We start from the raw sequence: 17,314 nt of genomic DNA, 5'->3' as shown, positions 1-17,314 counted from the left end.
CCATGGTACACCCACATCTTGAATCCTTTTTGCAGTTCTGGTTGCCCAATCTCAAAACAGATATATTAGAATTGGAAAAGGTACAGAGAATGGCAACAAAAATGATTAGGGGTATGGAACATTTTCCATATGAGGAGAGATTAAAAAGACTGGGACTTTTCAGCCTGGAAAAGAGATGACTATGAGGAGATATGATAGAGCTCTATAAACTCATGAATGGTGTAGAGCAGTGGTTTTCAAACTGGAGTATGCAAGCTCTCATCCGGGGATATGCGAGAAAAACCCTGTAATGGTGGACAACACATTTTATTTAGTACAGAGGTTTTCAAACTGTGGGGTGCTCCCTGTAGAGAGGGCATGGAGGAACATTGGTGGGGGGCAAGCAGCAACACCTGACAGCTTGGGCAAATGCCGCATGGCGGGGCTTAGTGAGGGAGTGCCACCTCCACCCCTTGACTCACCTGAGCAGGCCACCCAGCCTGCCCAGGTTGGGGGGCACAACCAAAAATTGTAACTCAAGGGGGGGCCTGAGGTCATTTTGAGCTCAGGTGAGTCAAAGGTAGAGGTGACACTCCCTCCCCGAGCTGCCTGGCATTGCAACTCGCCATCCCCCATGAGCATTCCTTCACAAATAATGAGGGGTTCTCCATCACCAGTAACATCTGTTCTTTTCCTTGTTGTGTAGTCTTATCAGAGATACCCTTAGAATATTTTTAAGTGTTCAAGTAGACTGAATTTTTTCTGCTTTTATTTATTTACTTTGGATATAATCATATTGAACTATTACTTTATGACCAATAATGTGTTTGCTAATATCATGCTACAAGATATGAAGTAATCACGAGCCTGGAGTGAAATCCACACTCCACTGAAGTCAATTGCAAAACTCTAATTGATTTCAGTGGGGTCAGGATTTCATCCCCTCTGCTTCAAGGGTGTAAAGAGATTGCCACAAAGGTCTACAGATATTAGTCCATCAATATATGTACACTGTTATGAAAACTAGCTAGGTGACTTATTGCATAGTTTTAGCTTCCTCTGAAACATTACTGGAAGCAGGAAAGCAGACAGGATGGGCCAAAGCTATGATCTAGGCTTGCAAGCCATATAATCTGTTCTGGACTTTGAGACTCCCACAATTTCTTCTATTCTCTCTTCTTGTGCCTTTGTCCAACTGCAGGGCCCACTGCAATCTGAATTTTCAGATACTATGTCTGCTACACTGTAAAACTTTTCACATATGATAATATAGAAAGAAAAAACAGATTAACCCTGGGTTTGAGACTTTGAGGCATTTCAAATTAACGAGTTAACTGTCCTGCCCTACAGCTTTTTTCATTCCCAAGGAACATGCTTCCCTAACATGTTAGGTTGAACTGCAGGATGGCGGTGAAGTTTTGTAAATGTATAGCAAGATACATTACACTTTGTAAAGATATTGAGTGTGGAAAGGGCTAAAGGGCTTCATGGGATATCAGTGTTCATGTTTCAGGATGGAACACAACTACTAACTGCCTGGAGTTAGGAAGAAACTTGCCTCAGATACAGTAATGCTTAAATGTCCTTTATGGTGGACTTACGTGCTCCCATGAAGCATCTGGTACCCTCCACTATGTGAAACAGTGTGTCTGACTTTACCATTCCACTGATTCAACATAGGAAATCTGGACCAGGACCCCATTGTGCTAGGTACTCTACAAAGTCAGAACCCAAATGATGGCTTTTTGCCCCAAAGAGTTTATTTTACCTCCTCTTGTCTATCATCTGCAGTCATGGTGTTTTGACCATTTTCTTGAGTTCATATGTAAATAATTGGGCCATCCTATAATATTCATTTTTGTAATGCTCACTATGAAGGAGGTTTGGCATATTGCACTGAAGTGTCTCTCTCTGCTTTTATTTCAAACTATTTTTTTAAACAAGTAGGATGAAGATTGAAATAAAATTCAATATTAAGCCAAACAAAAAAGCAGTCTTTAAACAAACATTAAAACCTGTAAAAAAAAAAAGTATCACTACACAGAAAAATCGTATTCCTTCATTTGAAGCAGATGTGAAATTTCTAATACACCAGCTGACATCTCAGAAGTACAATATAAAGTAAGTATGAATGTTGTCTAGTGGCTTGGGCTGACTAGAAATCAGGATTCTTGGTTTCCATTTCAGATTCTGCCTGTAGCTCATTCAGTGACATTGGGTATGTTATTTAAACCCTCTGGGCCAGATTCTCTGCTGGTGTAAATTCGCATTCCTCCACCAAAGTAAAAAGTTTTCCCTACTGAGGATCTGACACTCTGAGTCTTAGATTCTCCATCTGTAAAATGGGGTAACAATACTTCCCTACCAATTTCAAAACGTGTTGAGTGCTCTGAGATACTCAGATGAAAGGTGCTGTAGCAGTGTTTTTATTATATAGTAGTTACCATTAAAGGGTAAGCATTTCACAGCCGTGACTACACAACGATAGCTAAGATATCAAACTATTTCCTTGTACTGACCATAAAACATAACTGTGCCACTTTGTGGCAAGTGTTGGTTGATGATGAGTGACTTCTGTATATTAAGGATAACTATGCAATTTAGACAACAGTGGGCCAAATTCTCTTCCATTTCTCCAGATGTCCACTTTGTACAGGAATGGAGTGAGGGGGAGTAAAGATGTCTTTAAGACACCGTTGGTCTTTGCCATATTTTTGGCACACCTTCTGGCACAAGTTAGAACAGCCTCAGGAATGCTGTATTTCAACTCTAATGGCCCTCCTTAATTTTGGCAATTGAGGACAGCTGGAGCATGTATGCTCTGATCATCTATCCTCCTTCCCCAAACAGCCCATTATACTACATCTACACCAGGGGATTTAAAGGAAGGGTTGACGTGGAGCTGTTTTGACAGCTCTATGCCACCAAGGGTATTCTCTAGGGGCTGTTTCTGCCAGTTATTTGTCCCCTTTACACCACTAGCATGACAAAGGGCAAGAGAAAAATGCAGAATCTGGTTCACAGTTTATAGTCTTAGAGAGGCTCTAAGGTACTCACTCTCCTTCACCAAATACACATAATTTAATTTTAATTTTTTTTTGTTGGTGTTGTCACACACAATATTCATCAGCCATTATTTTAAAGGAAGATTTAATGAATCCACAAGACAGGAATAAAACTTGTAGAAAATGCAAGTGATATGTACATTCCTCAGAAAGATTAGATTAGGGCATCAAGTCAAGCTCTTCAATGTATGCTTCACAATGATTTGCAGCATTATGTCTAGAGTTCAAAACTACCTGTCCAACTGCAAAGCTTAAGTAACCAATCAGTCCGCCAACATATATGCCTTTAAGTTAGCACTATGTTGACTCTTAAAATATTTTCACTCTTTAATGTAAACTTTTCAGACAAAAGTCTCTTAGAGAACAGGGACACTACACAACCAAAATGGAAAGAGGTTACCTCTTTGTTTTTTCAGTCTCACCTGTTTAAGTACAGCTGATGCTGCACAGATGCTAGCATCACTTTCGCCTGAGCAGTAGCCTGCTTACTAAACTTTTAGCAACTTGTAGTTCAAAACAGATTGTGATATCATTTACCTAATGTGAGGTAGCAGTGCAAGGTTGCATTCCGAGCTCTGCTATTGATGCACTTGTGAGTTTGAGCAGCCACTAAGGGCCAGCTGGGAGTTAAGCGCATATGCACTTTTGAAAATCCTGCTAGACACCTATCTGCACCTTTAGGAGCCCAAATAAAATCAGGCCCTAAGGCCAAAGTTTCATACAGGAGGCCCAGATCCTGGATCAAAGAATCCTGGAGTTAGATATCCAAATACCTTTGAGGATCTGGGCCTAAATGCCTAAGATTAGGCCCCTGATTCCATAATTAGGCATTCAATCAAAAGTAGTTTGATTTTCAAACTGTAGGCATCCAGGTTTGAAAATTATGTCCTTAATGTCTCTATTTCTCAATTCACTCATCCATAAAATGGATATACCTACTAATCTGTATTATTATTATTGTTGTTGTTGCATTCTACTTAGCAGTATTTCTATTAGTTCTGGGTGCTAAAGATAACAGTATCTAAGTCCTCACTATTCAACACAGCATGAAACAAAACAGATTGGTCTGTTAAGATCATATTTTCCTTTATAACTGAACCACTAGATATTTCAGATACCTAAATGAATCAGCAATAAATCAGAGATTTAAAATTAATAATAAATAATAATAATAATTATTATTATTATTATAAGAAGAAGAAGAGCGTTCTATGGAGATCAAAGAGAACAGTCAAAAACCCGAGTTGATATATTTAGTACACCTGAGTATGTTAGGCCAAAAACATAACATGAAATGGGTTTGTTTCTTAATGGACAGTTAGGGCCTTGGTACTGCATTGATGGGGACATTACTACTATACTAGGTAGAGAGGTAGATTAGATCAGATCAGATTTTTGTTCAAAGAAAACATCTACACTGAATCACAATTGTTACCAAGGTATTTTGATGGTCTAGGCTTTCAGAAATCCCAGTAAGATTCATGTATAGGTCCCTTTGAAATACAATATATCTGATAGATTAAATTAGGTAGATCCTGTTCAATTCCTTTTCTGTAAATTCACAAAGATATGTAAATCTGTCACATTGCATACAGAGTAACTGATGCCTTTTCAACAAAATGGCTCTCATTGCAACCTTTATTCCAGCTACAGAAGCATATTATTAGTTATTTTAGACAGTATTGAAGAAGTTTCCAGTTTAATCTAATGCACCCTCTGGGTCATAGCTGAACAAGTAGCATTTATTAAAAGTAATTTTCAGTTACTGTCACATCATTACAAGCTGGTTCATATTTACAATATATATAAAATGGGATTACCATTTCATTGGGAAGTCCAGAAAAATTGAATTTGTCATTAGAAAGGGCCTTACACTTTCTAATCACACTAGCAGAATGAGAAATTTTTTTGAAGTTTTAGATGCAAACTATCATCTGGATGAGTCTGATTAAGTCCCAGTAAGATTAATAGGACTTGTGCGTATGTGCCAATGGAATATATGCACTCACTGGTACATGTACTCTGACAAATAACTGTTTAAGTATCATACACAATAAGAGATACAGATTTGGTCTATTAGCTCTCTTACATTTTTAATTTGGAATCATGGAATCTAATGGGCCATGGGCCATTACAAGATTTAAAGTTAATGCAAATATGTTAAGAAACAGGTTCTGCATACTTCATTTTGTACCAAAGTCTCATTTCACATTGTGATTTTTAAAAAAGGATAGTAAGAAGGGATGACCGCTGCCATTGCTTAATTTTTTGATACATCATCATTCTACTCATCTCTGAAAGTGATGCGGATTCTCCAGATGTACATATCTTCTGCAGCTGTAATGGGAGGTTCCTAGCAAAGCAAGTGTTTCACGTATATTTAAAAAAATATGAATACAAGATTTTCATGAGTCCACAGCCTGGAGTTTTGGGCAGCAAGCCACCCCATTTTCATCAGCTATCAGTTGTTTTCAGGTGGAAGAGGAGGTGTTCATTCCTTGCCTGACTGAGAACAGCTGAGTCAGACATAAAGGACAAGGAAATATAAGGTCAACAAAACAGCTTTGTGAGCTTCATGCAGGAAGGAAGGAAGAATCTTCAGGACTCCGTTGCCCTGTTAACAGGGTTGGAGGAAAGGCAAAGGAAGATGGGCATATTTGGGTCTAATTAGTCTGAACAGGGAGGGGAAGAAAGGAAAAGGAGCAAGAATCTCTTTCTCCTTCACAGCATTTGGCAGGGGAGGAGCAGCTCTCTGGCCAACAGTCACCCTGGAAGTTCTAAACAGATATGGGGAAGATGAGACAAAAGTAGGGAAATGGGGGAGTAAAAGGGTGATTAAGAAGAGAGGTTTCACAAGTCTTGATTAAAATATAATGAAATAATAAGAATCAGAATACATTAACAATTTGGAGAAAATGAAAAAAAGGAAACAACAGATGGTGGGGGGAGGAGGAATAAGAAGCTGAAGAAAAAGTGAAAGAAAAGATTAAGGAGGGTTAGTCTAACCCATTCTTTAGCTGTGTGAGGGGAAGAAGGGTCATTGAGAGTGTTTCACACTTTGCTACCCCAGTTCTCAAGACCGGCCATCTGAAAGAGACATTATTTCACATCCCATAAATTATTCAGCCCTAGAACCCGACTAAACTAGACCAATTTCTCAGAGGGTTTTGTGTTCAAAGACTGAAAAGAGTACTCCACTTCCTCCTGTCCACCAATGGCAGTTGTGTTATTGGAAATTTACAGGCTTCATAATTATAGCCCTTCCTTTCTTCTGCTGACAACTATGGGACGGTGTATGTGTGTTTAGGTATGCTCATGACCCAGTGACTTCACCAGCAGCCCTAAGTGTGCCTCAGAGTGGAGAATTTGGCCCTGTTTAATTTGTTGCTTATGTTGGAACATCTAACATGAATTCCATACGATCTTTCACTTACAACAAGCTCCTCTAAAGTGGCTTAGAAAAACAAAAAATACACTACTGGATGTTGAAAACCCTTTAATAAATGGCTAGCTGGACACAAAATTATAGATAGTCTAAGACTTAGCAAAGGAGGGAAATTTTTTTTAAAATGCAAAGGGGAAAAACCTTTAATCGGATCTTTATAGAGTTAGGGTATGTAATGCTGAGTTCTACATGATGGGTGCTGAGCACCCATCGAGTTAATGGGGTATCAGGGAGCTAAGCAAACAGTACTCAACATCTTACAGGAATGGGCCCTAAATAGCATGGGCCAGATCCCCAGCTGGCATAAATTGTCATAGTTCCCCTGATGTCAATGGGGCTATGACAGTTTACAGGAGCTGAGGATAAATCTTTCTTAAACATGTCCAGTCCTATAAAATAATGCATTTCATTACTGTTATATTTGGAGTTCTGCCATTGTAGTTAAAGAGAAAATAATTAATATTTTTTCTTTCAAAAACAGTTCTCTTTTAATTAAGATCTGATTGTGGGGGAGGGGGAAGTTGGAGAAATGTAACTTATCAAAATCATTTCCTCAAAGTAACAGAAAGTATAACTACTCAATTATGGCATACATTTGGTGGGGAAAATACAAAATGTTTGCTTAAATTTTAAATAGGGCTCTGTGATTCTGAACTGTATAGTGAAGGAAGAAAACAACTGAAATGATAAAAGTTATCTTTAGTGAAAATTTCACATTAGCGCAGAAAAAACAAAACATGGAAGATATTTCTTAGCCATGCATCAATTAGTAATAATCATGGATTTTTTAAAATTTAATAAGAAAACTGTTTTCAAAAGAAAGAATTAAGTGATGTGGCTATTTACTCAATTGTCTCAGTATTCAATGCAGGACTAAAGTATCTGCAATTTTCAAGGTGTTTTGAAATTTCCATTAATTTGTTGAAGGTTTTGTAGCTCAATAAAAAGACACTTTAATCAGTTATTAGTGAATCACAGCTGCATGCACCTTTAATTCAAACACAGTAAATAAATACAAATTGAAATGCACACAATTTCACTACTATCCTTTATCATTGCCAGAAGGTGGAAGGAAGCAATTGATGTTTGGGGAAATGGATATGTTTATCATTACTTTCCTAAATTGGTTAAAACACCTGTGCTCTAGTAGGCAAAGGCTGAGAACTACTGATGAACACCGGTTTTGGGGGTGGGAAGGAATTGCAAACCACAATTTGACAATGGGGTGAGGGCTTTCCCTTTACCTGAAGAACATATGGTTCTCGGTAGCAGTTTTCGTAAACTTTATGAGGCCAAAAATTGTTGGGCTATTGCCAAGATGTGACTGTATTTCTTTGTTACCCACTTGATTAGGGGGACATTTTCTGTTTTGTTGAGACATAAGGCTGGTGTGCATTTCAGCCTTGCTGAAGGCACCCCTTGCTGGGCCCAAAACTTCTCCAAGACCACTGTTTTATTGGGGTGTTTGAGGCTTAGGAATTGAATCTCATTTATCCTGTGGTTTGTATTGGTGCTGGTGGAGTGGAGCTTGAATGAGACAAAGGGGTAAATTTACAAAGCTATTTAGGTGCCTAAAGATACATAAGTGCCTGGTAGGATTTACAAAAGAGTCTAGCCAAATTAGGCATCTAATTCCCATTGAAGCCAATGGCTATTAGGCACCTAACCTGCATAGGTGCTTTATTAAATCTCACTAAGTGTCTATCTGCATCTTTAGGTGCCTATTTACCTTTGCAAAACTGCCCCAAAGTGCAACAAACCAAACTAGTTTTCTACCAGGTAACAGACAAAAAGTTTTCCCTCCTGAGAACTGGTTAATAAAAGGCAAGACCTATGTTTAAACCAAAACTGAACTGTCATGCAGATTTTATTCACTAGCCTCTCAATGGCAGGTTCAGTTATAAGAATATTGTAGCCTGCATTTTAAAATAAATAAACATACACAAGTAAAATGACACACTGATCACTACACACTAGTATATTGAAAACAACCTTCTGAATAATATTTTGAATGTCAGTCACTAAATCAGCGGTAGGCAACCTATGGCACGCATGCCGAAGGTGGCACGCAAGCTGATTTTCAGTGGCACTCATAATGCCCGGGTCCTGGCCACCGGTCCGGGGGGCTCAGCATTTTAATTTAATTTTAAATGAAGTTTCTTAAACATTTTAAAAACCTTATTTACTTTACATAGAACAATAGTTTAGTTATATATTATAGACTTATAGAAAGAGATCTTCTAAAAATGTTAAAATGTATTACCGGCACGCGAAACCTTAAATTAGAGTGAATAAACGAAGACTCGGCACACCACTTCTGAAAGGTTGCCGACCCCTGCACTAAATCAACAGGTAACCCACACAATAATCATGCATTTCAAACTTCAAAAAATGTTGCCACAATAGTTCAAAATCAATAGATGAAACATTTTGATATCTAGTGTGAATTTGCTATTAATTAATTCATTTCACACACCTCCCTTGAGAAATTATTGTTCGTAATTTTGGGAAGTAAGAAAAGGAATAAAAAATAATTATAATTGAGGTGCCTTAAAAAGTAGCTGATGAAAACATTGATATGATAAAATATGTTGCTCTTATTTTTTATAGTACAAAGGGTATGGACATTAGGATTCAAAACAAAGAATAATTAACACTTCCAAGTGTGTTGTAACAAAAGTCGTCTACCCAAAAACTATTTTAATGCTGTTTTAACCAACAGTTCTATGAACCGAACTTCCTACAGTACAGACTGATTTTTCAACTTGATACTCACAGAGTAACTGTACACAGGAAAACCCACACACATTGAAATGAGAACATTCCCTTACAGTTCTGATATAGGTTCTATTTAAGGGGCTGATCCAAAATCTACTTAAGTGAACTGAAAGCCTGACATCGACTTCAACAGGCACTAGATAAATCCCTAAATCCTTAAAAGGATTCATACTAGATTCAGATTTGGCCAGATTGCCAAACAAGTTAGCTGTGAAACAGTATTTGCATATACACACAATTGTACAGCAGGTGCACTTAGAAAGTTCATATTCCACTTCTAGACATATTACTGGTTCCAAAGGGAGTTTTCATTTCAAGTCCAGGGCATATTGCTGGAGTCAGCAATGTCTCTAAAACTGGAATGAACTTTTTACTTGTGTCCACTCTATGTCTGATTTGGGTATACTATGACAGTGGTTGCATATGAAAACAATCAGGTACCTCCACACATAAACAGTCAATTCTATCCATATATGCACTCGTTTCCCCAATTTCCACATGCAATCACTGTAAATTAGATACACATTTCATGTATGCAATTACATGCAGAAAATCTGTCCTTCTCCCAGAATGATCTTTTACATTATCATTGTTTATGAAACGGGCCATAGTTCATGTTGGTTTCTTCTAAAGTGTTTGTGCATCTTTGACTTTTACATTTAAATAATCTCCAAACAGACTGCAATTTTGGTGCAGAGTGCTTTTCCAAACTAGCTGATCTAATTCTGAAGATTGTCAGCAAGACTGAAATAATTTCTAATATAAAAAAGATCTGCAGAAGTTTTCTGACATGTACTGTCTGTGATAGAAACCAAATGTTTTTGACTACAATGGTGGAGCTTCTGATTATGAATGAGATCCTGGCAAACAAGTAAAATTGATGTAATGTATGTCATCCTATTAGGTACGTCCTTGGTATCACCAGCTTAGGCAGTCTCGAGAGCAACCTCTTGTCAGCTGGCAGAAGAATGCCCACAAATTATTCAAATGTATCGGGATGATCTGGGAACTGGATAGCAATTCAGTGCTGCCAGGGTGCTAGAAACTTGGAATAATAGATGTGGCAGTAGTTTTTAATCCCTTGCCAGCGATAGCAAGGAATAGCTCATTTTCTGGCCATCAGACATAGTTAAAGTTGGGAAAGATGCAAGAAAGCTTACAGAAGGGCACAGGTATGCTGAATAGGCCTTATCTCCCATATCTTCATGCGAGAACCTGGCCTGATGGTCAGATGGACATCAGACTATCCTTTTTAGGGCCGAGGGGCACCAATGTGGGCCATAACTTGATGGCCAGTTGGGACCCCTTTGTGTCCCAAGGATCCCCTTTTCCCCCTCACCTCCAATGGATGATCAAGAACTTTCTGGCCAGCAAGAGGGAAGGGATGATCAGAATGTTATCATCTATATGGGGATTTTCCAAGTGTTTAAGTGAGTGTCCAATATGGCCAAAATTACCTCATGGGCACTTCTATAGTGCTGATCTGAGAAATGAAGAAAAAGATGAAATGAAAGATGAGACAGGCTGCCCAAGGAGGACATCCCTTTTGTTCTAATCTCCACATAGATAATTTAGTAGGCCAAAGTGGATTGTGCAAGCTCAGTGTGCCAAAAGATGTGTGTACCAGTCACAGGCCCCATTTAATGGGGGTGACACACATATATCAAAGGGAAAAGTTTGGCACAAAGTATGGGCACTTTTTAAAAAAAAGAAATGTGGGTATTACATACAATACAAAAGAGAATGCATATTTATTTCTCCTTTTAAAATCTTTTGCAAAATGGTTATTTAATCAAACATATTTACCTTGCATCCATCCTGTAGTTCTTACTCAGTCAATGGCAGTTTTGAGTAAATACTATGGAATTTGACTCTTTCCAAACTCAGGACCTTTATGAGACCCATAAGGCACTGAAAGAGAGTCCATGTAGAATATACAATGAGAAATGAGCTATGGCTAAGTATGAGTGTAGCAGAAAAGTAGTGGTTCCATATGACCACATATGGATAACTCTTAATAAAAAAGCTTGCATCTGTGCATTTTTTACTCACTGGTGTGGCAGCATGCTGGAGAAAACACATATGTGGTGGCTGACAGAGGCATACTGTATATCTAATGGAAAACAGAGTTGCGTGAGCATATACGAGAAGATTAAATCTGGCACTTTTTACCACTTTTGCACTCTCATACCAAGTGGTGATATATTAAAAGTAACTAGGGCAGAGTATTATATTGATCTCCATCATTAGGATGTTAACATTGCTAGATGTATTACTCAAGAACTTACTGCAAATGGGCAGCAGCCAACAAATTGGGGGTCCAAATTCTATCCTTCATTGTGAACATAATGCCCATTGTCACTAATGGAAAACAAGCGCATATATCAACTGAGAAAAGATACCTCTGTTATTCTGATCATTTAATATTACCATAGCCAGGGCTCTCCTAAAGACCAAAGTATGTTTTTCTCTTGTTCCATACATGGAACTTCCATTAATGTCAATGGGTTTTCAATATGCTGAGTGAGGAGAGAAGAAACCCTTAAAGTCTTTAAAAATAATATTCATAAACACTTTTTTGAGCCATAGAAGCACAAAAACACTAATCAACAAGTACAGCCCATAGATATTTTTTTTTTAATTTGGAGAAAAAATAAAGGCTAACCCATTCCAATCATGAGAACTTAAAGGCTGACTTTCCACAGCAAGTTATTTACAGTCAAGTTCTTAAACTTCTACAAAGAGTGGTTTACAATGGAAACTGAGACAATCTCACCTTTAAATACAGCATTGCAAACTGAAGCACTATTATAATCATGAAACTCAGGAACAAAAAAATCACCCCACATTTAAAATAACCAAGATTCAGATCTTCAACAGAAAATAAAAAGAGAGACAAAAAGAAGAGACGAAAAGAAAAGCCCTAACTTGCCAAGACAGTATAATTAAGGCCCTACTTGAATTGCGAAATGATTGTCAAAATTGCAGCTGTGTTGTGAACAAGCCATGGAAAATTGCAGAAAAGTAATAATGGACCTTATTATTTGGTAATGTGGTAATGAAGTCCATTATTGCTTTTCCATGATTTTCCACTGTCGACCGCCCGGGGCTCCGACTGTCAGCCTTGCACATGACGGGGCTCCCGCTGTCAAAATTGCGGTGAAAACCTAATATTGTGGAATACGCAATTCCGCAATATCGCAAGTTAAGCAGGACCTTAAGTATAATGCAAATATTAGCTGAATAAAATCTAATAAATATTTATCATATTTCTATGTGAATATTTTTGTTACAAACAAAAGTATCTGCATCAAACAAAAATAAATAAAAGCAAAGGTTCATTTTTAAAAATGTCTTCTAATCAACTCAAGTGCACTGTTTGCGCATCTAATTTATGATTAGGTATGAACTAATTTAATTAAGTCAGAATCCAAGATACTGTCCACAATATGTACTTGACATGGCTTTATAATGAATAACTCTCCCCCCCCTTTTTTTTGTATTATTTCCATTCATGTTCTTTATATAAAGAAATTGGGGGAAGATCAATTTCCAGATCTTTTAGTGTTGTATTTTTTATTATATCTGTCATTCATACAATTTACATGAAGCAGTAAGAATGGTCCAATCTCCAAAGTTTTGGGTTCAACTTCAGTTCTGAAAATGGGCAGAGGTTCTGGGAACTTCAAGGAACCACTAGAAAAATATGCAGACCCTTTCTCCTCCCGTTTCCTCTCCTGAAACATTTCCCCCCCAAAAAAGGGTACAAACATTTAAGATATTGAAGAAACGCTCAATATAACTTCAGTTCTAAACGTTGAAAAAGGTCGCAATGATATTTCTCCTTGTCTTTTCCCTAGTAATCAGTCTTCTGCTAGTTTTACTCAAGTGGGGTTCATTAATATAAAGATAACCACAGCAAATATTTCTATGATTATTTTTCACAAGTATTCTGAAAGTAACTTACAGTATTGTGTGAGCATATGAACTTAGGTGTGAATTCCAAAGTTTTTATTGGTGTTGAAGTTCACCCAGTGTTTATGGCTTTCATGTAAATTTAACTATTTCATTTAATACCCAAACAATAAACAATTTACTATAATTGGCTTGGGGGAAAAACCTGGAGAAACTAACATTAATTTACTTTTCATATGCAGCATTTTTGCATACTTCCTTTGCTCTTAAAGCTGCATTTTATTCAGGCTTTATTTTAATATTTTTAAAAAGCCAAAAAAAAACTAACAAAAAACTCCTGCCCACTGTGCTGTGGGGAAAAAAATAGCTCAAGCAATCCAGAACTTTAAGAATAAAATGTATTTTATACAATTGGAACACTGACAGTTGACCTAAAATTACTTCAGCTGTCGGACAGTGAAAATCTATTGTGTGTGAGAGTGCCAACGCTTTAGTGTTTTAGCCATTTTCACATAAAACATATATTATTCTTATAGTGGTAGATTACTTGATTCAATTCCTCCTCAAACCTAGAATGCACTGAACAGCAGTTTTTAGGAGTTTACATTTAAGTCTGCATTTTCAAAAGGACTCCATTTTTTTTATTAGCACCTAACTTGATATTGACAATTCTTCCCGAATGATTCACTCTGTGCACTAGAATAGTTTTGCTATTTTAAAGTACACTGGATTATTTACCACAAATCATGGATTTTCAACCTGGGGTTGTGAACTAGGCTTGCCAACCCTCCAGGATTGTCCTGGAGTCTCCACGAATTAAAGATTATATCATGTGATGAAACCTCCAGGAATACATCCAACCAAAATTGGCAACCCTATTGTGAACAGATGTCAGGAGGTCATGACCACCCTGCCTTTTCCATATTACTAAATGTAAGATGATGTTTCAGTTAGGTCCAGGCTACATGGGAGTATAGCAGGGATCTCGGCACGGAAAAGATTGAGGCCCACTGGTCTAGACCATACAGTCAGAAATAGAAAAATCTACCAATTTATTCAGATCACTAGGTCACAGAACAAAATCAAGATCAACAAAACGGAACACTTCCAAGTTCTTAGTAACAACTGTGAAAAATCAAATAGGACTTTTTAAACTTCTATTTTGCCATAACATTTGATTTTGAGGTTCTTTCTTAATCAGCTCATACGGTCTTCACTCCTTTGTTCCTCTCTTTGTTCCCACCCCGCCCCCAATGTTGGTAGTGAAATTGTCAAACAGCAGTTCAAAAATGGCCAGGAATGGCGTATAGAGGCATAAATATATTTATATCTTTATATATAATTTTTTTTAGAAATAAGAACTTACTATGAAAGTCCATCAGAAAAATCCAAGTGTAGTTTAGGATTATGTTAAATTTAAACTGGAAGGTCTAATTGTAGAATTCATTTATAAACTATGTACATGTAAAATATGTAAATGAGGCAGTTTAGGAAAGGAATTCAGTTCAGAGGACTGGGAATCAGAAATAAGGTTGAGGTATACAACCAATGGGAAGACCGAGTAGGTCCTTCAGTCCGACTGTATGTCTTTGGAATATTCAGTTAGGACCTGATTTTCAGAAGTTCTGATCACCCAAATGCTGGTCTTAGTCAGTCAGGTATAAATGCTGGGTTGCTCCCCGGACAAGGAGTTGATGGAGTCAGCCCAGATTTATCCCAGTTTAAATTAGATAAGGATAGCGTTTTCCCTTCTGCAAAATGGAGATAACAACAATTACCTATGACACAGGGGTGTTATAAGACTTAATTAAATGCTCTGAGCGCCTTGGATGAAAAGAGAGGTGAGGGATAAGTGCCAACTGTTTAAAAAAAAAAATCTATCTATACTTACTCCAGTTAAATTTTAAAAAGATAATTACAAATGACAACAGGCCTTACTTGAACAACTTAAGCCTTGTCTACAATTGGCAAATACTTTATTTTAAGAAAAGTGTCAATTAGACCTGCTCTTAGCTGGATTTGGTCATGTGGGTGCATAAAATAATGGTGGCCTATCCACATGACGACTCCCAACACTGCTAACACTGATGGAGCTGAACCACTACTAGCAACAGTAGGAAATTTTCCTCTTGTAGACAATCTTATAGTGCCTGTCCCTATGTTGTTGCTAGTTACTGCTGCAGATAAGGAGACCTATTAAAAATGGAGTATCCCAAATCATTCATCTCTGCTTTGTTGCCCACTAGCCCTACAGGAGTGCTGTGAACAAAATCAATGCCATTTGAACAAAGCCACTTTTTCAGAGCGTAGCCCAGTGGACCAGCTTACCTCTATTATATTCATATTATATTCTGCTTTATTATATTCAGCAGTAATGCAAGGAACCTATAGGCTTATATCCTGTAAAACATTGGCTTCAGCAGCTCGCATGAGGCTTGAGGCCTATGGACTTTGGCATAGATAAACTTAGGTAACTCATAAACTTTGGGGAACTGGAAGTAGAGTGTGTGTGTGTGTGTGGGGGGGGGGGGGGGGGATTTTGTCTATAATGACTTCAGCCAACCACAGAACATGAACTGACACCAGCTTCTGGAAGGTTTTGGATGGAACATCCGACTGCAAGAGTGCCATGGCAATGAATTGACATATATGATAATGGGGTGAACTCATAAATAAACTAACCTATAGAAGGAGGACACCTTAACATTGGTAAGGGGAGGAAATACAAACAAGGAAGAGGGGAGAAAACCCTATTGAATATGCATTAGACATGGTAAGGTCAGCGTAACATATTATAAAAGTGGCATCCCAGGGCAGTAGGAGGGAAAGATGTAGCCCTTGGGAGGGGCCAGAATGATGGCCACTGGGAAGATGAGGAAGGTGATGGTGATGAGGAAGATGATGGCTAACATTTCAGGTTGTTTTGCAAGGGATGGTGTGAGTATGGATGTTCAGATGTACTTTTTGTATTATCTCTACCTTACTGAGTTACAGTGTGTGTGACTTTGCTAAATGTATTAATAAATTATTTATTTGTAAATATAGAAGAGTTCCTAAAGTGTGCGTGTTGCACCTGTGCACATTGGGGTTCCCAACTATATAATAATTTTAATAATACTGGGTCTGATCTTGGGACAAGAATCTGTCAACCCTTAAAGTGATAACTGGGAATTTTTATTCAAAATCTATAGATCAGGCTACAAGAGAAACTATGATTCAGTAAGCAATTTTTGTCATCTTTCTAAAGCAGGGGTCAGCAACCTTTGGCACACGGCCCATCAGGGTAATATGCTGGCAGGCCGTGAGACATTTTACAGCCCACCACTTCCCGCAGCTGCCATTGGCTGGGAACGGCGAACCACAGCCACTGGGAGCTGCGCGGGGCCGTGCCTGCGGATGGTCAATGTAAACAAAATGTCTCATGGTCCGCCAGAAGATTACCCTGAGGGGTGCGTGCCGAAGGTTGCTGACCCCTGTTCTAAAGTATGGCTGCAAAAGCAATGGCTGTGGGAGTAAAAAGATATGAGCTAATAAGTATTTCTTGAACAATTAAACAAAATAACTATTATTGAAATTCCGTGAATTTTTCAGACACAATGCTTTGGCCACTCTAAAAAAATGGTCAGTCCTGTGCACCAAGTTTTTTTTTCCTTTTTGTTCTTTTTTGGTGGGTGCTGATTATATCTATCTCCAAGAGCTACAGGAAAATATTCATAGATAGCTTACACTTATAAACTGTGTCTATCCCAATCTCTAGATGTGCATACAACTTCCACGCTGCCATAAAGTCAGCCATAACATTAAAGAGGATCACCTAGAAAGACTGACCCCTCCTACCTTATCTCTTCAGGGGAAATCAAGTCAGGTCTTTAACTGCTTTGCTGAATCAGGACTCTAATCTATATGCTTCAATTCCCTTCTATAAAATTTATTTTCTCCTATCCTTTGTCTGTCTTGTCTAGTTTTACTTCAAACTATCTAGGTAGGGACTGTTTCTTACTATGCATTTGTACTGTGTCTAGCATAGGGGAGCCCAATCCTGGTTAGGGCCTCTAAGCACTACAGTAATATGAATAATTCATAATAAGGTGAGCTATTACCAGGTCTAGTAGCATTCTGCATTATACGTATA

This window comes from Emys orbicularis, chromosome 1, assembly GCF_028017835.1.
Source record: "Emys orbicularis isolate rEmyOrb1 chromosome 1, rEmyOrb1.hap1, whole genome shotgun sequence".
Classification (NCBI taxonomy): domain Eukaryota; kingdom Metazoa; phylum Chordata; order Testudines; family Emydidae; genus Emys; species Emys orbicularis.
Note: the sequence above shows the minus strand (reverse complement) of the source record.